Source organism: Mytilus edulis, chromosome 11 (genome assembly GCF_963676685.1).
Source record: "Mytilus edulis chromosome 11, xbMytEdul2.2, whole genome shotgun sequence".
Classification (NCBI taxonomy): domain Eukaryota; kingdom Metazoa; phylum Mollusca; class Bivalvia; order Mytilida; family Mytilidae; genus Mytilus; species Mytilus edulis.
This window is the reverse complement of record NC_092354.1, coordinates 57,860,807-57,884,645: the sequence shown is the minus strand read 5'-3', so window position 1 is coordinate 57,884,645 and position 23,839 is coordinate 57,860,807. Positions and strand designations below refer to the sequence as shown.

Genomic DNA, 23,839 nt, shown 5'->3' with positions numbered 1-23,839 from the left:
TCCAAATATTTAAGTATATTGTGCTTCTATATATTTCCAAATTTCCTGTCCCCTTTTTTTCTTTTTTAATGGAGATAGGAGGTCTTATTACAATGCCTGTTCAGGGAAAACTTACAGTATTTTAATTATTTAAACATAAAATACTGCATACAGGTTATAGGGGACTCCAGTTGTCTTAAGGCGACAGTAACAAATAACATTAAACTAAAGGTATGTTATTTGATATTTAAGAATGATTGATGTTTAAGAAATAATTCGTAAAGGGGGGGGGGGGGGAGGGGGGGGTCTTGAATAAATCGGGATTTTACCACAGGTTGGCCCTAATGCAAAATGTCCTACAGTTAACTCAATATTACTGATTACATATTTTTGGCACATACAACTAAATTTCATCATAATCTGAAAAGGGTCACTAGCTGTCACATTTTGTTTACCGCTTTGACCAAAATTCTCATATTTGATTGATAACTTATTAAAACATTTTCAAATTGTCATATCACGGAAACAATACATTGACTGTGAACTATGAAAGAGGGACGAAAGATACCAGAGAGACAGTCAAACTCATGGATTGAAAAAAAAAAAAACTGACAACACCATGGCTAAAAATAAAAAACAAACCGCCAAATAATAGTACAGAAGACACAACATAGAAAACTAAAGACTAAGGAGCACGAACCCCACCAAAAACTTAGGTTGAGCTCAGGTGCTAAGCAGATCCTGCTTCACATGTGACACTCATCGTGTTTTATGTTATTACAAATCCAATAAATAGTCTAACTCGGTAGGTAACATTCAGGACAAGGGAAAGGTATTGGAATTACGACATAAGGAACATATCCGATATTGTCTGTGAAACTGTCAACAACTCGTGATGGCGTCTGTAAACTTTACGAAAGGATGATATAACTTCACCATTTGGAAAATGATGACATTTACCACACATGCATGCAAATATTGTTATCGTTTTAAACACAAAATAAAGTTGCCCTTTTACTTATAGTATATCATAGTATCTAAGATACAGATTGATCAATGACCCATGAAAATGAGACCTAGGTCAGATGATTTAACCAAAACATTTTTTACAACATGCAGTCTGTTCATGCAACAAATGAAAGTTAACCTACTGTAAACATTATCTAAAAAATGGACATAGTTATGCACCATTTACTATAATCACTGATCCATAAAATGATGTTTTGTGAAACCTATTTGATTCATACTTAAATCTTAAAAAGATACGCATATATATGTCTTCCATTCGGTGATTTGCACAGCAGGCGAGACAGAATGCGTAGTGGTTTCATATATCGATCAAATAATTAAATTTGCTATATGAAAACGACAGTTTCAGTCTATTTAAAAATAAATATTGTACATCAAGCCATTCTTGATTAGTGAACGACGTTTAAAACAGTATATAACCGATCACAATCTAAAATATAGATGCTAGACAGGTTAACAACGTCTAGTGTACTCAATAATCGAAGAATCGTGTATGAAAAGTCTGTTTTCATTTATTGAATAACAATAACCCTATAAATTTAAAATTGAATGTAGGTTTACACTGCCAAACGTACATGTATGAACGATATGACTTCTTATCACTAAATTGACCACCTTTAATATCCACGCAGAATGTAATTAGATAATTATTGTGTTTTTTAAAGACAACAGCACACAGATTGTAATGTTTCCGGAACAATCTTCATCATACATATGTAGTACCGAATATTTTGGAAGCTTATATTTTTCGGTTTAATTGTTTTAAATTTGCCATTTCAGTGCATTTTATAGTTACCTATGCTATATCGGGTTAGCTTATTGTCGAAGGCCGCACAATGAGCAATATTTGATAACTTCTACGGCGTTTAATCTCTGGTTGAGAATTGTCTCATTGGCAATCATACCACAACGTCTTATTTTTATATTTTACTACAATTCCGTGACTTAAATATTCCACTCTACATTCAACTGAATGTCAACAATTAACATCAACAGCAGTTCCGATTTCTATTATCAACATACAAATCGAGTTGAATCTTAGGAAAGTCAAAACTGTTTGTAGGGTCACATGTTTTTCTCACACATATTTCTTGATTCATCAATAGACAACAGACAATGTTTGTGCATGTTGGGGTTTTACAATAAACTCTTAAAAAAAACAAGATAATGTAAAGATTATTAAGGGTATACAAGAATATGGCAAACATATACTCAACAACAAGAACAATAGATTTCTTTCTTTGGATTAAGCAAATCAATATTGTATTCATTTTTTTAAAAAGAGACTGAAAAGAGCAAAATATTGTAAGCTGCTTAGACACTTTTCTACTTGCGGATTATAAAATGTAAATCTGTTGTTTTTATGTTTTACGTGGTATCTAGGCCTTTAAATTTGTGCGATTCTATAAATTCTGCTCTGTTCTGCATTCCACATCCGATGGCGTTGGCATGAATGTCCAACGTAGATACAAGTATCTTGTCTTAGGGAGGGATAAATCCTACTTTGTAAAGGATCACTCTGATTCAAACAAAAAAATCTCTGAAACTGACATTATAAAGTTGATTGACAACATATTTGTCTAGTCTAGTGTACTCAATAATCGAAGAATCGTGTATGAAAAGTCTGTTTTCATTTATTGAATAACAATAACCCTATAAATTTAAAATTGAATGTAGGTTTACACTGCCAAACGTACATGTATGATCGATATGACTTCTTATCACTAAATTGACCACCTTTAATATCCACGCAGAATGTAATTAGATAATTATTGTGTTTTTTAAAGACAACAGCACACAGATTGTAATGTTTCCGGAACAATCTTCATCATACATATGTAGTACCGAATATTTTGGAAGCTTATATTTTTCGGTTTAATTGTTTTAAATTTGCCATTTCAGTGCATTTTATAGTTACCTATGCTATATCGGGTTAGCTTATTGTCGAAGGCCGCACAATGAGCAATATTTGATAACTTCTACGGCGTTTAATCTCTGGTTGAGAATTGTCTCATTGGCAATCATACCACAACGTCTTATTTTTATATTTTACTACAATTCCGTGACTTAAATATTCCACTCTACATTCAACTGAATGTCAACAATTAACATCAACAGCAGTTCCGATTTCTATTATCAACATACAAATCGAGTTGAATCTTAGGAAAGTCAAAACTGTTTGTAGGGTCACATGTTTTTCTCACACATATTTCTTGATTCATCAATAGACAACAGACAATGTTTGTGCATGTTGGGGTTTTACAATAAACTCTTAAAAAAAACAAGATAATGTAAAGATTATTAAGGGTATACAAGAATATGGCAAACATATACTCAACAACAAGAACAATAGATTTCTTTCTTTGGATTAAGCAAATCAATATTGTATTCATTTTTTTAAAAAGAGACTGAAAAGAGCAAAATATTGTAAGCTGCTTAGACACTTTTCTACTTGCGGATTATAAAATGTAAATCTGTTGTTTTTATGTTTTACGTGGTATCTAGGCCTTTACATTTGTGCGATTCTATAAATTCTGCTCTGTTCTGCATTCCACATCCGATGGCGTTGGCATGAATGTCCAACGTAGATACAAGTATCTTGTCTTAGGGAGGGATAAATCCTACTTTGTAAAGGATCACTCTGATTCAAACAAAAAAATCTCTGAAACTGACATTATAAAGTTGATTGACAACATATTTGTTACGTTCGGAGAACGTGTTTTTCAACAAACAGTCGGTATTCCATTTGGAACCAATTTTGCTCCTCTTCTTGCCGACTTAAATTGTATTATTATGAGACTGACTTCATACAGGAACTTCTTAGGAAAACGAATAAGAAGTTAACATTATCAATTAACTTTACTTTCCGCTTTATAGATGATGTTCTCTCACTAATTAAATCAAAATTTGGTGACTATGTTGAACGCATCTATCCCATCGAAATAGAGATAAAGGATACAACAGATACAGTCTGCTTCATATCTTTACTTACATGTAGAAATTGACAATGAGGGTCGGTTTAAACAAAACTTTACGACAAAAGAGATTATTTCAGCTTTCTTATTCTGAACTTTCCATTTCTAATTAGCAACATTCCAACAGCACCTGCATCCGGGGTATATATCTCCAAATAGATACGATATTATCTTGCTTGTATTTCCTATCATGGTTTTCTTGATAGAGTGTTGCTGCTCACAAGGAATCTATTAAACCAAGAGATCAAAATGGTAAAGTTAAAATCATCCCCTTGTAAATTTTACGGACGTCATCACGAGTTGGTTGACCGTTATGGAATAACCGTTTCAAAGATGTTATCGAATATGTTCCTTACGTCGTTCCTACAGTCCCATTCCCTTTCATGAACGTGACCTACCGAATTAGACTATTTATCGGATTTGTTATAACATGAGCAAAACGAAGGATGCCACATGTGGAGCAGGATCTGCCTACCCCTCCGGAGCACCTGAGATCACCCTTAGTTTTTGTTGGAGTTCGTGTGTCTTATTCTTTAGTTTTCTATCTTGTGTCATGTGTACTATCTATTTGTCTGTTTGTCTTTTTTTTAATTTTTAGCCATGGTAATGTCAGTTTATTTTCGATTTATGCGTTTGACTGTCCCTCTAGTATCTTTCGTCCCTCTTTTGCAGCAGCAGGTTCACGTGACGAGCTTCAAGGGAGACAAATAAATGTACTAAACACATATACATCTCACACAACAGCAAGCTACAATGGGTTTCCAAAAATACTAGTGTATAACTATTCAAACGAAAAAAACAATGGTCTTATCTATATAAAAAAAGAGAAACGAGAAACACTTTTGAACCATATCAACAAACGACAACTACTGAACATCAGATTCCTGACTAGGACATGTGGAATACAATAGCAGCGAGATTAAAAGTTTAAATGGTACCAAACATTATCCCTTATCTGAAATCTTAAACAATAATGTAACATCACAACATAGAAAGACACACTTTCAAGTAAAGTATCGATTGGAATGGCTAACCCCACCACATTCTGTATGTATGTGCCTGTCTCGAACAAGGAGTCTGTGATTTAGTGATTGTCGTTTGTTTATGTGTTTAATATTTGTTTTTCATTTATTTTTTATACATAAATAAGGCCGTTAGTTTTTTTCGTTTGAATTGCTTTACATTGTCATTATGGGGTCTTTTAAAGGTAACTATGCTGGATGTCATACGGTGATCTATAATTGTTAATGTCTGTGTCATTTTGGTGTCTTGTGGAGAGTTGTCTCTTTGCAATTATATCACATCTTCTTCTTTTATATTAACTGAATCAAAAAACATATTCACAAATGAACATACACTCAACGAATAAATTTGATCTATCATACAATGGTAGTATAAAGTTAATAAAAATAAGGGATGCATAATTTAATTAGCAGTATTAAACCGCTTTGAAATGTTCAACAATTTCAGAAAACCACAACTTTGAAAACATTTAGGTCTTAGTATACACAGGTAAATGAAAAAAATGTGTTGTCGAGTTAACTGTAAATAATGTACATAATAAACACTAACCTAAATAAATTTGGGGTGACCCTTAGAAAGAATGAACCTACCAGACAGGTAACAGGTAACATGTATACTTCTTCTAATTAGGAATACCGAGAAATGTCTTGGTCATTATTCAGCCTTGTACTATTATATAGACTAGTGCCGTATTCCTTGCATATAACAAGCTCTATATAAAACTCAAACTTAGAATAACGTTCATACAAAACTGGTTCTGCTGAGAATAGCAATTTCTGTAGTTTTTTTCTCTCTCGGATGATTCGCAAATATAGAATTTTCATTTTTTTTAAAGGTATCAAGGACATGTCTATGTTGTTAGAAATGCATATCTAGGCCCATTGTTCCTACGTATGTATTCTCATGTAAAATATGTCATTTAGTGTGTTTCTTGTTATAAGCATATAATCGAAACATGAAATGTTTGTTTCTTTAAAATGAGAATTAATCGATTATACTGCATCAACCAGGGGCCGGTAATAAGGAATTGTATTTAGATTGGTCGTAAGTATTGAATTAAGGGGTAGATAAGATAATAATAAGATCACTCAAAGAGTGTATATCAAAGCTCCCTCAGGTTGTTCGTAGATCGGTCTTATTTCCCCCTTAAGTTGCATCGTTATAGTTTTCAAGTTACGAGTTCTTAATAATTTTCTGGCGTCTCCGTTTTTGGTGCCTCAAAAATAAATTAGAATCACCTTAAATAAATCATAGAAACGTTTTAATGAACGATAAAATGCGCATAACAATCAACTACCCATTTAACCTGAGGAAAACAATTCTTGCCTCAGACCACCGTTATTCTTCCGAACCTTTTTGATAAAAGTCAAATTGAATTAAAAAATGTGCACCGCTTCAAACATGAAATTATTTTAATTGCTTATAGAACATTATTATTTTAATAAAAGTATGCTTGTCTCAGGACAATCCATCAGTGCTTTTTCTTGTGAGGGCCCTATTATTCACCAGGCCAATGGTAGGATTTGAATCGTGTATAAATGACGTAGGCTTATTTTTCTATCCTACTTTCATTTCGGTCAAATCACTTCTAGAATAGACTTTTATAAATTGTAATTTGGATGGAGAGTTGTCTCATTGGAACGCAAATCACATCTTCCTATATTCAACCAACTGATGGCTTCCGTAAAATTTAAGAAGTGATGATTCAAACTTCACCATTTGGAACTCTTGGTTTAAAATTGAAAAAGGTCACAAATTTCTCCTTGCTTTATATTTAACACTTCTCTCAACAAGCCAAAATTGTAATGATTTACAATTAAAAGAAACTACCATCCTCCACATACATGGCCAAGAAAGCATTGATATATAATTTCCTATTCAGATGAAATAATTATTAGAATAAAAAAGTTCTAAGGTTCATGTATTAACTTTTTTAAGCAACTTGTTCTATTATTAACAATTGAATGTACAGCTAAGAGTACCGCTTGGGACCACTCTTACAAACAATATCAAGTGAAGCTATTGCGAATTGTTCTTGATACACCCATAAGTTGCTAAGTTTGTTTTAAGAACACTTAATAACTGACCAAAATGATTTTGTGTTACCGGAATTAGTAAGCATGCTTTAAGGTAGACATAAGAATCGTTCTTAAATCATGCACTTTTTCAAAACATTAAGGGCTGTCAATCATTCTAAGATAGGTCTGAGGTTGGGTCTTGTTACATTCTTAAATCTTAAGATGCCCTTTAGACGTTCGTAAGACATAAGAATGCTTCTTGTTACCGGCCCCTGAATGGTATCGTAATAGACAGCATTGTATTTGTATTATGTCAACCAATCCATGAGTAATAAAGTTATTTTGAGATGTACAATTTTCCTATATAACTTTAAATTTTAAATTGTAATTCAGACCTGCATTCATATAAACCAAGTTGGGTGTGCAAAGGGGGATGTGCGACCAACAACCCGAAAAAAGAGCAGACATCATTCAACGGCCATTAATAAGTCTTCCACTCCGGAACAAAATCCCGTAAGAGGAGGCAGGTTTCAAACCGGCCAATAAACAATATTGAAATGCTAATTCAGCGAAAATGGACGTCGCACCACATAAAATGAACCGTAAATATAAAGAAATATACATGACAAATAAAAGTCAGAGGTTCCTAACTTACGATAGGCGCTAAATTCGACAAAATAAAGCTATTTTTAAACAGCTATGACTGCCTATAAAAAAATAAAAACAGAATATGAGAAAAAAAGAAATTATAGTACTGTTATCTCAATGACAATACCATATGCATAAAATAGGGTAACTTTATAAGGGAATGTATCCAACAATCTTACTAACAACAGTTACTTTAAAACACCAAAATTCTGAAATAACGGCCACAAACATGAAAATATGACATAAAGTAATCACTGATGAGTTACCTGACTTGATCAATGCACAACACCTTTAAAAGGGGGTATGGCACTTTACCATGTTCATCCTGTACATTCCATAGTACATGACAGTACTAACACCTCCTACTAAACAATGACTTTATAATTCCATCTATGACAAGACCTTTCTTTGATTGCCTTATAGGAGATAAAACAGTCAATGCGCTGTATATTTTGTCCGCGCAATTAGGATGAAATTACATTTTAACGGTTTTCTTAGATCTTGTCGTGTATAGAAATAAATTAGATTATGTTTTCCGCCAAATTGCATCAACAGTAAGCTTGAATTTACCTCTATTAGCAGCCATTACTGGACCGAGTACTAGAGTTTCCAACGCAAGTCAATAGTAGGTAATCTGTCGAAAACTAATATTCTCCTGAATCAAAAGTCGGTAATACGCAGAACTCTTATTTTATTTGTAAGTACTAACATATGGCAACCATACATACAATCTATTCAATTACGGATTGTGTAAATGTTTGTTTTAATTTTTGTTCATGCCTTTCGAAATTGAATCAGCCCGTTATGTTCGTCACCTAAAATTTTTAAACCGTGCGATTTGATAAATTCCGCTCTATTCTGCATTCCCCATCCGATGCCATTTGCAGCAGCAGGTTCACGTGACATGCTACTAGGGAGACACATAAATGTACTTAAAACATACAGCGTTGCAGCGCTTTGGTTGCCTTGTTTCTTTTTATGGTCCGAATGTACGCATGGATCTACCGCAGATACAATACCGTCATCCTTCAGAACCCTTTTGGTGTCTGAAATACTGAAATTCGGATTTGGAAGGTCATGCAGTGTATCAACCAAAATTATCCAATCGAATTTCTTCGTCCACGTTTCGTCTAAATGGTCGTTTTCAACTAAAACGAATTCGACATTTTGTACATTTTCCTTCGCTTTTTTCTCCCTAGCCTTTTCAATTGAATTTCGATCAATATCTACGCCGTAGATTTTGGCATTTGGTAAATGTTCAGCTAATTTAATGGTTAAACTGCCAGGTCCACATCCGAAATCCAAAACATTGGTTATTGTATCTTTGTGGAAAAAATAAATAAAACAACATTAATTTTATAATTATTATACATCGGAACTAAATTCAGTACTTTTCAGCTTATAACTTTGAAAATTGTACTATTATACATGTAACTACGTTTGCAAAACCGAAAAGATTTTAAAATCTAGCGGTTGGTTGTGTGATGTGTTTCCGGGTACTTTTTGTGTGTTACAGTAGTATATTCATCCTTCAAACGATTTTTTTAACGTATATCTGTTGAACGTTTTGAATTAAAAACTAAGTTTTATAAATTTCGTAATTAAAATTGAGAACGGGTATGAATGTGTCAAAGAGACAACAACCCAACCAAAGAGCAAAAAACAGCCGAAGCAAGCAACGGGTTTTCAACGCAGCGAGAAAATTGGTCCTCAGCTGGCCGGGCCCTAAATAAAAGTGTGTACTAGTTCAGTGGAAATGGACTCTAAAACATATAAACGAACAAAATTTGTACATGCACACAATTCAATTTAATTTCACTGTTTACATTGCAATTAAATATGACATGTTATAGTCACTTTAATGATAGCCAAGGGCATAGCTTATTTAAGGAGATACTAATTAAGTCATAACATCCACCTGATCAAAGATAGAAAACAAACATGGCACCTAATCACGATGTAAGTTTTGACAATACCCATATATCATAAATAATATTAATACCAATGTAGATTAGTGTTCTCGATGAAATTCATTACAATATTATTTTATATTTATAATAGAAGACCTCGAATGATTACTAAATAACCGAGGTGAAATAAATATATTGTTTAGTTTTCTTTAAATCATTTATCGGGTAACCAGTAAATTTTACATAATCCTAATTAAACCAGTAACATGCAGAGTTATCGAACGTAATTATGACTGGAATAGTTGCATATGGTGAGATCCCCTTATACCTCTAGCCAATTTAGGATAAAGAAACGCATAGCAATATGTACAGTAAAATTCAGTTTGAAAGAATTTAAGAAATATATGTTGTGTAGTTGATTCAGCCTCATTCCATAAAAAGGAAGAAAAGCATGACTTTGGTGTTATCATTCCATACCTATTTCCTTGAATCCAACCGGAAATAAGTTTTCATTGATCCATTTACTGTCACATGACTTTTTGTTATGGTCCAACCAGAGCAACGTATCAAACTGGTTACTGTAATCGTATCCTGAAATCATATTTTATGAGTTATGTGTTATCGTATTACACAAGCTGGGACATTATCAATTTCTTATACAGTGTGACGTTTACGGAGAGTTGTCTCATTGGCACTCATACAACATCTTCTTATTTATATACATTTTGTACAATATATGCAGCTAAGTATACTACAATCAATTCGTTAAATTAAAGATTAGATAGATAGAGACTAATTACAAAATGTAGAATTAATGGTCTTACAATCAGAAGGTTGGCGACAAAACGTAGTCAGAAAGCTACCAATCAAGAAGATACCAACCATTGATTAAAGATCAGTTATTTTACAGCACTGAAAGCCTCGTGGTTTTCCAAATTAACAACAACCAATCTGCTGAATTGGAAGATTATTCCTACCAAATATTTTAACAATCTTGGTAAAAACTTTATTGTCTTTAACATGAATTTAGGTCATATTAAACTAATAAATGGACTTGGAAAAATACCCGATTTTTTATTTACAAGTAATTTCAAGTTGGGTTTAAACAGGAGGAGGTTTATCAACATTTTCTAATCACTTTTCTAATATTAGAAAACATATTATTTGGGGAAATAAATATATTAAATACCGCAACAAATTTTTGTTTTCCCGAATTTGGTTAAAAGTGGATTGGTGTATATTAACGACATATTGGATCGTGAAGGAAATTTATCCGAAAGTTTTATTTTAAAAAAGTTAATTAATAAAACAAACTGGATTGCAGAGTTTAAGATGTTAAAATCCTGCATCCCAAAAGAATGGATGCAAATTTTAAAAAAAGAAAACTCCGTTAAGAGTATAATCAATATATGTAGGGTTAAATCAAGATGGCAAAATAAACAAATTGAAACAAAAGATAGCAACAATAAAATACTCTAAAAAACTTTAGTAGATAAAAAATATGCAAAGCCAATCGGTATCAACATTTGGACAAGATGTTCAAAATTAAAATGCATACCACCTATGTCATTTGTATACGATTTTATATTTAAAATTTTAATGGAAAATATTTTTGTTTAGATGGAAACTGCTTCAGTGTATTATTCCTACAAAGCATCTACTATTAAAGTGGAAAATATCTGAGAACGATAAATGCAAATTGTAAAACAAAAGAAGATTATTTGCATTTCTTTATAACATGTTCACTTTTGAAAGATTTATGGGAGAAAGTAAATTATCTTATAGCAAAAATAAATTTTCAAAACAAGATATTAGCAAAACATATAGTAATTGGATACAAAATATCAGATCAAGGGTTTTAATTATTTCTTGACAATTATAGGTTTTTTGTATTTACAAGTCGTACTATGTATCCGAGCAAAAACTGAAATATTTAAATGTGTATGCTATGTTTATAAAGGAGCTACAAAGGTTTATGAATGAGAACGAAACAGTATCTCAAAATGTATTTTTCATAAAGTTAAAAAGATTGATATAATTGATGGGAAAAAAATCTGTTTATATTTCATATTTCATTATTTTTTGTGTATTTTCCTGGATACTCAGAAATATTTCACAGGGATACTTTATTGAAACTTGGACAATGAAGTAAAGTTGTAACAAGCAATTTGAAAAATAAAGAATATGTATTTGTTGTAAATTTTTTTTTAAAAATCCGTTAGCTAGCGAGCAAAAAGGATCAATAAACTATCTATAAGAGAATCAGTTAGTTAACTATCAAGAAGTTAGCAACCAATTAGGATCAGTTAGCTTATTATCATCATCAGGTAGTTAGCGATCATAAGGGACCAATAAGCTAACGACCATAAAGTAAGCGACCAATTAGAATCAGATAGCTTATGATCATCATCAGGTATTTAGCGATCATAAGGGACCAATGAGCTAACGACCATAAAGTAAGCGACCAATTAGAACCAGTAAGCTAACGATCAAGAAGTAAGCAACCAATTACATTCAGATAGCTTATGATCAGCATCAGGTAGTTAGCGATCATAAGAGACCAATGAGCTAACGACCATAAAGTAAGCGACCAATTAGAACCAGTAAGCTAACGATCAAGAAGTAAGCAACCAATTAGAATCAGATAGCTTCTGATCAGCATCAGGTAGTTAGCGATCATAAGAGACCAATGAGCTAACGACCATAAAGTAAGCGACCAATTAGAACCAGTAAGCTAACGATCAAGAAGTAAGCAACCAATAAGAATCAGATAGCTTATGATCAGCATCAGGTAGTTAGCGATCATAAGGGACCAATGAGCTAACGACCATAAAGTAAGCGACCAATTAGAACCAGTAAGCTAACGATCAAGAAGTAAGCAACCAATAAGAATCAGATAGCTTATGATCAGCATCAGGTAGTTAGCGATCATAAGGGACCAATGAGCTAACGACCATAAAGTAAGCGACCAATTAGAACCAGTAAGCTAACGATCAAGAAGTAAGCAACCGATTAGAATCAGATATCTTATGATCAGCATCACGTAGTTAGCGATCATAAGGGACCAATGAGCTAACGACCATAAAGTAAGCGACCAATGAGAACCAGTAAGCTAACGTTCAAGAAGTTAGCAACCAATTAGAATCAGTTGTTAGCTTATGATCAGGTAGTTAGCTATCAATTAGAAACAGTTAGCTTATGATCAGGTAGTTATCGATCATAAGGGACCAGTAAGGTAACGATCATAAGCTATCATTAGGGACAAGTAAACCAACGATCATTAAGTAAGTGACCAATGAGAATCAGCTAGCTAACGATTTGGAAGTAAGTAACCAATTAGGATCAGTTAGCTTATGATCAGGTAGTTAGCGATCATAAAGGACCAGTAAGCAAACGAGCATTATATAAGGGCAAATAAGGACCAGTTAGCTAACGATCTGGAAGTTAGCAACGAGTAAGGATCAGTAACCCATCGACTGTTTTTGGATTTAATGGGCGTACGATTGTTACATTAGCAGTAAATGAAACTTGCTAATGTAAGCATCTGTAAACGCTATCTGTTAAAGAAAATCCATTATTTTTCCTTGTCTATATTTCATTAAAGATATTGTTCATTAGAATTTTAGATTGAGAGATATACGTGAAGATTAGGAACATTTACAAGTATAAAGTTCAAAGAGAGAGAGAAAAAAAAGCATATTAGCATACCTTAGTGAGATAGTATCGAATATTTTAATTAAAAATGGGAGATATAATTTAGCTTTTGGTCCGTCCTCTTTAAAACATTCCAATAATGAGGCGGTATTCGCAGCTATAAGAGGTAACACACTGGCGAGACCACTTGATTGGGTATGAGGTTTGCATGCTTCTGGTATAAAGTATTTATCATCGGGTGTGATACTAACAAACCCAGCAGCTGACATACATCCTAACCATTCTCTGACATATCTAAGGGAAAAAGAGAAAGAACAAATCGGTTTATACTTTTAACCTTTTCCGAAGCCTTTATTCTACAAGTGCAATTAACTGTGTAATTATATCATTAAAATATTTATGTAAAGTATAACATACTTGTATTACGTGGTTGTCTAAGTGATTTATCTACTGTATTCATGTATACTATTAGTTTGTTCACAATAATGTTTCGAGTTCAAACTACACATGTTACTGGGACGTTTGACTCCAATATCAATATATAAGATTGTCAGTTTCCCTACCGAAGGTAGGAGTATCTCCCCACCCACTTCAAATAAATTCACCAATATAACTTACATCCACAAAAAAACCCACAACAGTTCTAATAAAGGCTTAATAAAAATATAAAATATCTGATAATCAACCAATCGTGATGTCATATTAGGAAGTGTAGATGCATAACGTATAAAGCTAGTGTTTATATTGTCCTTTATATACATCCATGAAATATTTGCCACTGAGAATTAAGAAAACACGAATTTATGAAACACTATAAATCGGTAGAACGATATGGTCTGAAACGGATGTGGCCGCATTTGTGCTCATTCTTAATATTTAAATGCAAGCTGTATTTGATGATAATACATAACATATATAAAGGTTGAGAATGAACACGGATGCGGCCACTTTCATTTTTGACAAAAACCATCTGAATAAAGGCAACAGTAGTATACCGCTGTTCAAAACTCATAAATCCATGGACAAAAAACAAAATCGGGATAACAAACTAAAACCGAGGGAAACGCATTAAATATAAGAGGAGAACAACGACATAACACTAAAATGTAACACACATAGACAAAATCCCACGAGAATAACAAATATAACATATATATATAACATCAAAACCAAATACATGAATTTGGGATAGACAAGTACCGTGACACGTCTTATCGCAATGTGAATTTACACTCAAAAATAAGAGAAAACAAACGACACAACGTTATAATGTAATACACACAGAAACGAACTATAATATAACAATGACCATATTCCTGACTTGGTACAGGGCATTTTTAAAGGAAAAAATGGTGGGTTGAACCTGGTTTTGTGGCATGCCAAACCTCGCACTTTTATGGCCATATGAAATATAACATCAAAATGACAACACAGGACTACCATATAAATAAATTGGAGAACACAATTGACAAAGAATCACACGAACAACAGCCAACAAAAGGCAACAAGTTCAAAATTTTAATACGCCAGAAGTGTATTTTGTCCACACAAGACCTATGTGTGACGCACAGATACAAAAGTTTGAAAGCCGAAACGAGTACAAAGTTGAACAGTATCGAGGACCAAAAGATCAAAAAGGTTGTGCCAAAAACGGCAAGGGTTTTCTGTTAAGTTACCAGAAAATCCCTATAATTTAGAGTAATTTATACTTTTGCAAACAGTAAATTTAATATATTTAAAAGTGACATCTTATGGCATAGTTGATAGAATTTTCATATTTAAGCTTGAATTTGAACGTCTTTAATGACTAAATCAGTTCCAATCTTTCTCATACAGTAATTGAAGTAAACACTTTTAAAGTGTTTAAAAAGTGTCCAAAATCTTTCAACAGATGAACCTGAATTTTGAGGCCAAAAACGGCCCTTACTGAACCTACTCCTTTTGAAAGGGATGTACATGGGTTTGGGCCTGTTTAAATGTTCATTTATTTGTACCTGTCTTAAGTCAGAAACCTGTTGTTCAGTGGTTGTAATTTGTTGTATGCGATCATAAGTGTTTCTCATTTTTTTTATATAGATTCGACCATCGGTTTTCCTGTTGAACTTGTTTCCACTTGTTATTTTGGGTCTCTTTATAGCTTGCTGTTCGGTGTGACCAAAGCCTCTGTTTTGAAGGCCGTACCGTTTTATTGATTAAGTTTTTACATATTGTGACTTGGATGGAGAGTTGTCTCATTGACACTCATACCACATCTTCTTATTTTTATGATTTAGGTATAAGAGCAGATATCGCTATCTTACTTAACCCCCCTATGATAAATTTGAGAGTGTTATCAGCACAATATATCTAAGTTATAGTCATACCTTTCTTTCAGTTTGCATGACACAGCGAGCTCTGTTGATGTAACCGGGGAAGTGAATTTCTTCAGAGAATCAAATAGTCCAAGTTTATGACCTATGGCTATTTCTAAAGCAATAAAACCATTCGTCACCGTTGAAGAAAATTTTTCAGCATATTCATCAAGTTCCATTATGACACTTCTACTTAATAGACAAAGATATTTAATTTAAAAAAATATTCAAGATGAACTCATACTGGTAGTATAACGACTTCTGAACATTGATATTTATGGACGCCATCAAGAGTTGGTTACCCGTTACGATATAACTTTCCGACAGATGACCACGGAAATGATCTACTATAGTAAATACAATACAACGAACCATTCAACTTTTATTCGATCCGACATCACCAAATTTGTACTTACACGAAAAACACGACGAGCTCGGCATATGATGTGGGATATGCTTTCTCAACCGTAGTTCCTGACTATTATTGATTGTGTCCGTGTTGCTCAGACTTATTTTCTAGGTATATGATGTTTTGTATACGGGTGTTTTTGCTTTTGTCTAGTGCAAGTGTTGTCTCTGTCTGGTTTAACTATATATGTGGGTTTTTTTTATTATTCCTCCTGCTGTTCCTTTTTTCATTATTCTTACGGAAAATATTCATGCATCTTTTAAGTTTGATGTTCGTGTCGAAATTAAGACAAACATATGTGATCAGTTCATTTCCAATAGAGTTCACTTGGATTTGAACCGAACAGTTACTTTAACATGTTAAAGAGCGAACTAATCTGTGTTTATTTCGCAAATAATAACCTTTTTATATTTCATTTATTGGCGACTGTTTTCTTTTTCGCTACATATATAAATATTCAGAATAATGCAGTTACATTGTATATGTCGTGTATATTTTATTATTTAGTACAGGTTATTACATGTACCAATTCAATACAAAATGTAAAACAATTTAAACGAAAAAACAAACTTACTGATTTATGACTTAGCCAACCAAGAAAACAAAATATGACATACAGCAGCCAACTACAACCACAGTCTCCTAGACATAAAAAAAATATGGTGGGATTAAACATATTTTCCATAAGACATCATTACATATAATGCAAAAATATGCCAATAAACCGTCTTTTATTCGGTGTGCAATCAATTGTTTAAAATTGCGTACTTATTTCAATTTGAAAACTCCAAATTTAATGTGACACTTTAGAAAGGATTCAACGCTCATACCTTCATTCCCCATCCTAGATTTCATAAATATTCAATAATTGATACATTCTCTTTTTAACCCCACAGTCCGGTGGGTGCAGTTTTTCATCTTGAATAACAAACCCACTCGAGGTTCAGGGGATTTACAAAATAAGCTGATAACTATTGTAATGTTTTAATGAAATGAAAGTATGTTTCAAAATTATGAAGTTCATATGATGGAAGGGAAATTAAATTGGAATAATATCTAATGGTTATTGGAAACGCCATGGCTAAAAAAGAAAAAAGACAAACAAACAATACTAGGGAAGCGTATTAGCGCCATGACCGTTTTTTTTTATATATATATTTCTGTATTAATACACAAGACACAACATAGGAAACTAAAGACTGAGCAACACGAACCCCACCAAAAACATCACAAAATATCAATGAGACAGCAATCCTGCATTAAAAACAAACCATTATACATATTATCTTTAATAGTAGGTATGTGTCAAGCTCTAAACTACTTAAAGTCTATAATAGTTTTTTAATAAATCGAACAGAAAATTCTGCGAATAAAAAAAACAAGATATGACGTTCTCTTAGAAAAAACACTGACGAGAGTTCTGGGCTTTGGACCGTCGAATGCTTATGTAACAGTTCAATGCTAGGTTTGAGATCACCCCCTTTTTAATATCGGCTAATAGACGAAAGAAAAAACACATATAGCACATCTATCCTACCAAAAAAAGAAATAAGTTACAAAGAGTGTTAAATAATAAAAGATATAATGGAAACTATAATTTAGTACATAGGGAAGCATTATATTCTAAATATCGTTTAAATGTTGTTGTCCCAAAAAGTCTACCAATATTTGTATAAATGATCATGAAAAAATGCCAATTTACCTTATGTTGAAAAATATTTTGATCACGACTGTTATTTACGCGTTTGCTGTTATCTTTACACAACTTTTTTTTATGAAATATTCCGTTAGCAGAGGATTTTGACAAAATTAAAAACTATGATTATACACACATTTTATACAGTTGCGACTATCTATCTTCTTTTGGAGTTTTGGTGATCTGTTAATATTCAATGGCTATTAATTCGGTAAAAGGATCACATATGATATCAAGAATACATACATAGAACAATACCGCACATACCAACCTAGCGGTTGAGTATTTTTAAAACAACGCGTGTGCTTGGAGAAATAACAAAAAGACGATTTTCCCTGTTAAGCTACGCCATATTGGGATCACCGTAACTGCAATAACGATGATCAGTTAAACACCAGTGTACAGGTCGCTGTCCGACCTATTTATAATTTTATAACACAATAAACAAATTTCAACCGTATTTGACGATACATCTTTGGTTGATCATTTTTTTGTAAATAAACATTATTTTTTTATTAATATTTTGAAAACGGATACGCCTTAACAATAACACCTTAATCACAATAGGATTGATTATGTTTAGAATCGCTATAAAATATAATATTGTAAGTCGGTGATTTCAGTTGACTTACACTGTTACACATGTAGGCCTACATCGAACACTGATTTATCAGATAGTATATTCAATGTAAATTATACATTTTCATCGGTAGTGTATGTAAAAAATAAAAACAAACATTTCTGTATAATGTTATCACCAAATAAGTAAGCAAAATTATCTTAAATTTAGGACTATATGATTACCTTAACAAGAAGCGTTACTCTATGTTCTAGTTTATAACCTCTTCAGTTAACAAATAGTACGTCCACGACTGGCACGTTAAAAACAAACCTATTTGATTGTTCCGTGACTTAAGGAAATACAAGATTTGCCACTATAAATACTATATTCATCGTGTTTATAGGTCGAGTTATCTCGCCTGCCACAATCTTAATAGTTCTGACAAAATCAAAAACTATGATAATACACACATTTTATACAGTTGCGATTATCTTTCAAGTTATTTGTCAACAAGTTACGACTATCTTCTTTCTATTATTTCGGTTACAAGGTCACATATGATATCAAGAACACATACATAGAACAATACCGCATATACCAACCTAGAGGCTGTGTATTTTTTAAAACAACGCGTGTACTTGGAGAAATAACAAAAATACGATTTTACCTGTTAGGCTCCGCCATGTTGAGATCACCGTAATTACGATGATCAGTTTAGCACCAGTGTTCAGGTCACTGCCCGACCTATTTATAACTTTCTAACACAATGAGCATATTCAAATCGTATTTGACTTGTAATACATCTTAATTTGCTTGGTCAATTGTTGGGAAATGAACATTTTCTTATTTTGAATTTATTGATTAATACTTTGAAAACGGATGGACCTAAACACTATAAACACCTTAATCACAATAAGAATATATTCGTTATATAAAATAATACTGTAACGGTGATTTCAGTTGAGGTTGACTTACACATGCATGTACATCGAACACTGCTTTATCTGATAGTACTATATTCAATGTAAATTATACATTTTCATTGGTAGTGTATGTAAAAACTAATAAAAATATTTCTGTATAATAATGTTAAGTACGTTAAACATCAAATAAGCAAACAAGGTTATCTTAAAATTTTGGACTTTAATTACCTTAGCTTTAGCGTTCAAGTTTATAACTTCTTTAGTTAGAAAATTGGAACAGTGACCAACACTCTGATATCAGGACAGTCAATGAATAGTGCGTCCACGACTGGCACGTTCAACAAAACATTATTTGATTGGTCCGTGACTAACTCTTTTCGATAAAGAAATTAGCGATAATTTGCTACTATAAATAATCTTTATAGGTCGAGTTATCTCGCCTACCACAATCTTAATAGTTCTCAGGTGGCAGAAACCAGTTATTTTACAATAAATCTTTACAATTTCATGAATTTGTGATTTTATTTTCTTGAAAATTCATTCAAGCTTATATACAAATAAAATGTATGGTTTCAAGGAACTAAGATGTGTGAGTGCTTATGTAAATATATAGAAAACCTTTAAATTTGGGTGTCTGTCCAGCATGGAGATTTTAAAATTATAAATGCATGGAAAATAAGGCAAAAAATGTGATACTCTGATACCAATCTAATCATCACCTGCAGAATCCTGCTAAAAGCCGACAAAAATTTTAGCCAAAATGCAAGACAGAAAGGATATTCGGTGAATTAGAGCCTTGTCCGAACCTATCCTTACCATCAAAATCTCAAGATATTTGTGTTTACATAAAACTGAATTTTCCCACACTTTGATTGGATGCCGTCAAGTGAGGAGACCACAATTTTGACATCTGATTGGACCTATATGTGAAGGAAATCCCCAACCTGTGTATGCAACTACTTACTTGTTTAGTACAATAGCCTAGAATTTACATTCATTTATTTTTTCAGTCCACATGATGCAATTATATACCTCAATACTTAACTATAACAAAATTTCTGCGTGGGACACATGTTCTGGTACACCAAAACTAGTACCTGCCACATCAATTGTAATACTTCTGTCACTATATTTCAATGAGAGAAAAAGTTGAGATCAGTTAGGATTTCTTTCATACAGGAAACAAACCCAGTAAAAGTATGCATAAAAAAAAGTGAACTCAGTAGGGGTTTGTAAGTATATGTGTATATGTAATTAGGAAAATTATCAAATTATAAAGGTTTCCAATTTTCCAAAATGCATCCTTTCCATGAAGTAATAATTAAACATCGAGGGATAGGTGTGTTTGTGTAAGACATAATGTTGTCCTGGAAAACAGTGTCCACTTTTCATAGAATTCAAGTATTGAATAATGTCCATTGCCATGGAATGTTGTCCCCTAAATAGACAGATTGTTACAGCAATAACTATGAAATAGTGTCCACTTGACTACAAAATGTTATGAAATATTGGGACATTTTTACATGGGGAACATTATTCAATCCTACTATTATTAATAAAATGTGTCCTCCAAGGGAAGTAATACAAAGGTCATTATAATGTTTTATTATGTTTGAATTTTAATAAAATGAGACAGCTTAATTTGAAATTGATTAATATAAATAAACACAAAATGGATGGAAAGAAATACAGAGACATTGATAACTATCTAAGTTATAAGCAATATCCAGATAGTGCAAATGGAAATGAAAGAAGGACTTTTAGAAGGAAATGTGAAAAGTTTAAAATAAAATACTACATATTCTATGACAAAAGGGCAAACGAAAATGTGGAAAAACTAGTGGTCCACTGCGACAAGCTAGATCTTATCGGGGCCTATTATAGCTGACTATGCGGTATGGGCTTTGCTCATTGTTGAAGGCCGTACGGTTACCTATAGTTGTTAATGTCTGTGTCATTTTGGTCTTTTGTGGATAGTTGTCTCATTGGCAATCATACCACATCTTCTTTTTTTTTTATAGATATCGTATTATTAATATTTCATGATGAAAGTGGATGCTATCTTGGTATTAACAAGACAGTTACAAAAATTACTTCTAAATATTACTTTCCAAACATTATTGAACATGAAAGGAAATATATTAAGACATGTGAAGAATGTCAAAAACCGAATAAAAAAGCTAAGACAGTACTTCCAGTTCTATGTCCAGTGCCTTGCGGAAGGAGAATATGGGGGAAAATAGGGATTGATTTAAATGGGCCGTTCATAACAAGGAAAGACTGCCAATACAACAAATGGCTATAGGTTAAATTATTTATTGTTAAAAGCAATTTAAGAAAAATTAAAAACCAATTGTTCAGAGAACAATTGTAGGTCTTTCCACTAGTAAAGATCTATTTTGATATTGAAATATGAAAAATCAGTTTAAAATGTTATTTCCTATGGCTTTATGATGTATTTATATGAATTTAAAGCAAAGGTCAAAATCTAGAACGTCATATCAACCTATGACCTTGACCTCAATTTCAAGTTCACAAACCAAGGACCTTAAATCAAAAGACCCTAGGTCTTTAATATGTTTGGTTTATTAGTAATATCACTTTACGCGTAATTCTAAATGTAAGATGGGCAAAAACTCCCATTTATTGTCTGCGCATCCTTTCAACCAAAATATACAAGTAAGGACATGTCGCAACTAACAATTTATGAAAAATTATTTGTCGATATGTCATAAGGTATTTGAAAATAAATGAAAATAAGCCAAAATCAAAATTTAGAATATGACCTTGACCTTTGACCTTGACCTCATTTTTATCATTTTGGACCAAGGACCTCAAATCTAAAGACCCTATGTCTTTATCACTTATGGTTTACCATTTAGAAATGCATATCACTTAATTAAATGGAAAAGGGGGAATAACTCTCATATGGAGTCTCCGTAAAGCTTCGGTCCAAATGAATATCCTAATCCTGAAGATGTAACGAGCAATTTGGTAAAATAAATTTGTCTTAATCTTTAACGGTTGCGAAGGAGTAGTGGCCACAAGAAAAACAGTGTTTGGGGAGATAACTCTTACAACGTAAAGTATTTTGTAACGCAGTTGTAAATTTTTAAAGCGTATAAACTATACGATACCATATTCCAAATATCTAAGGGACATCTTTTGAAACATCAATAATACGCAAGAAAAAAAAGTTAGGCGGAAGAAAAAAAAAAAAAAATAATAATAATAATTAAAAACCAATTGTTCAGAGAACAATTGTAGGTCTTTCCACTAGTAAAGATCTATTTTGATATTGAAATATTAAAAATCAGTTTAAAATGTTAGTTCCTATGGCTTTATGATGTATTTATATGAATTTAAAGCAAAGGTCAAAATCTAGAACGTCATATCAACCTATGACCTTGACCTCAATTTCAAGTTCACAAACCAAGGACCTTAAATCAAAAGACCCAAGGTCTTTAATTTGTTTGGTTTATTAGTAATATCACTTTACGCGTAATTCTAAATGTAAGATGGGCAAAAACTCCCATTTATTGTCTGCGCACCCTTTCAATCAAAATATACAAGTAAGGACATGTAGCAACTAACAATTTATGAAAAATTATTTGTCGATATGTCATAAGGTATTTGAAAATAAATGAAAATAAGCCAAAATCAAAATTTAGAATATGACCTTGACCTTTGACCTTGACCTCATTTTTATTATTTTCGACCAAGGACCCCAAATCTAAAGACCCTATGTCTTTATCACTTATGGTTTACCATTTAGAAATGCATATCACTTAATTAAATGGAAAAGGGGGAATAACTCTCATATGGAGTCTCCGTAAAGCTTCGGTCCAAATGAATATCCTAATCCTGAAGATGTAACGAGCAATTTGGTAAAATAAATTTGTCGTAATCTTTAACGGTTGCGAAGGAGTAGTGGCCACAAGAAAAACAGTGTTTGGGGAGATAACTCTTACAACGTAAAGTATTTTGTTACACAGTTGTAAAGTTTTAAAGCGTATAAACTATAGGATACCATATTCCAAATATCTAAGCGACATCTTTTGAAACATCAATAATACGCAAGAAAAAAAAGTTAGGCGGAAGAAAAAAAAAAAAAAAATAATAATTAAAAACCAATTGTTCAGAGAACAATTGAAGGTCTTTCCACTAGTAAAGATCTATTTTGATATTGAAATATGAAAAAATCAGTTTAAAATGTTAATTCCTATGGCTTTATGATGTATTTATATGAATTTAAAGCAAAGGTCAAAATCTAGAACGTCCTTTTAACCTATGACCTTGACCTCAATTTCAAGGTCACAAACCAAGGACCTTAAATCATAAGACCCTAGGTCTTTAATATGTTTGGTTAATGAGTAATACCACTTTAAGCGTAATTCTAAATGTAAGATGGACAAAAACTCCCATTTATTGTATGCGCACCCTTTCAATCAAAATAACCAAGTAAGGACATGTCGCAACTAACAATTTAGGAAAAAATATTTGTCGATATGTCATACGGTATTTGAAAATAAGTGAAAATAAGCCAAAATCAAATTTTAGAATATGACCTTGACCTTTGACCTTGACCTTATTTTCATATTTTTGGACCAAGGAACTTAAATCCAAAGACCCTAGGCCTATATCACTGATGGTTTACCAGTT

General features: G+C 32.5%; 1 protein-coding gene across 3 annotated transcripts in view; it reads left to right on the top strand.

Moving 5' to 3' along the window:
- LOC139495904 (S-adenosylmethionine-dependent methyltransferase Rv2258c-like) overlaps nucleotides 1-23,839 on the top strand; it is a 116,487-nt gene that overhangs the window by 52,555 nt on the left and 40,093 nt on the right. The gene's annotated exons all lie outside the window — the stretch shown is intronic.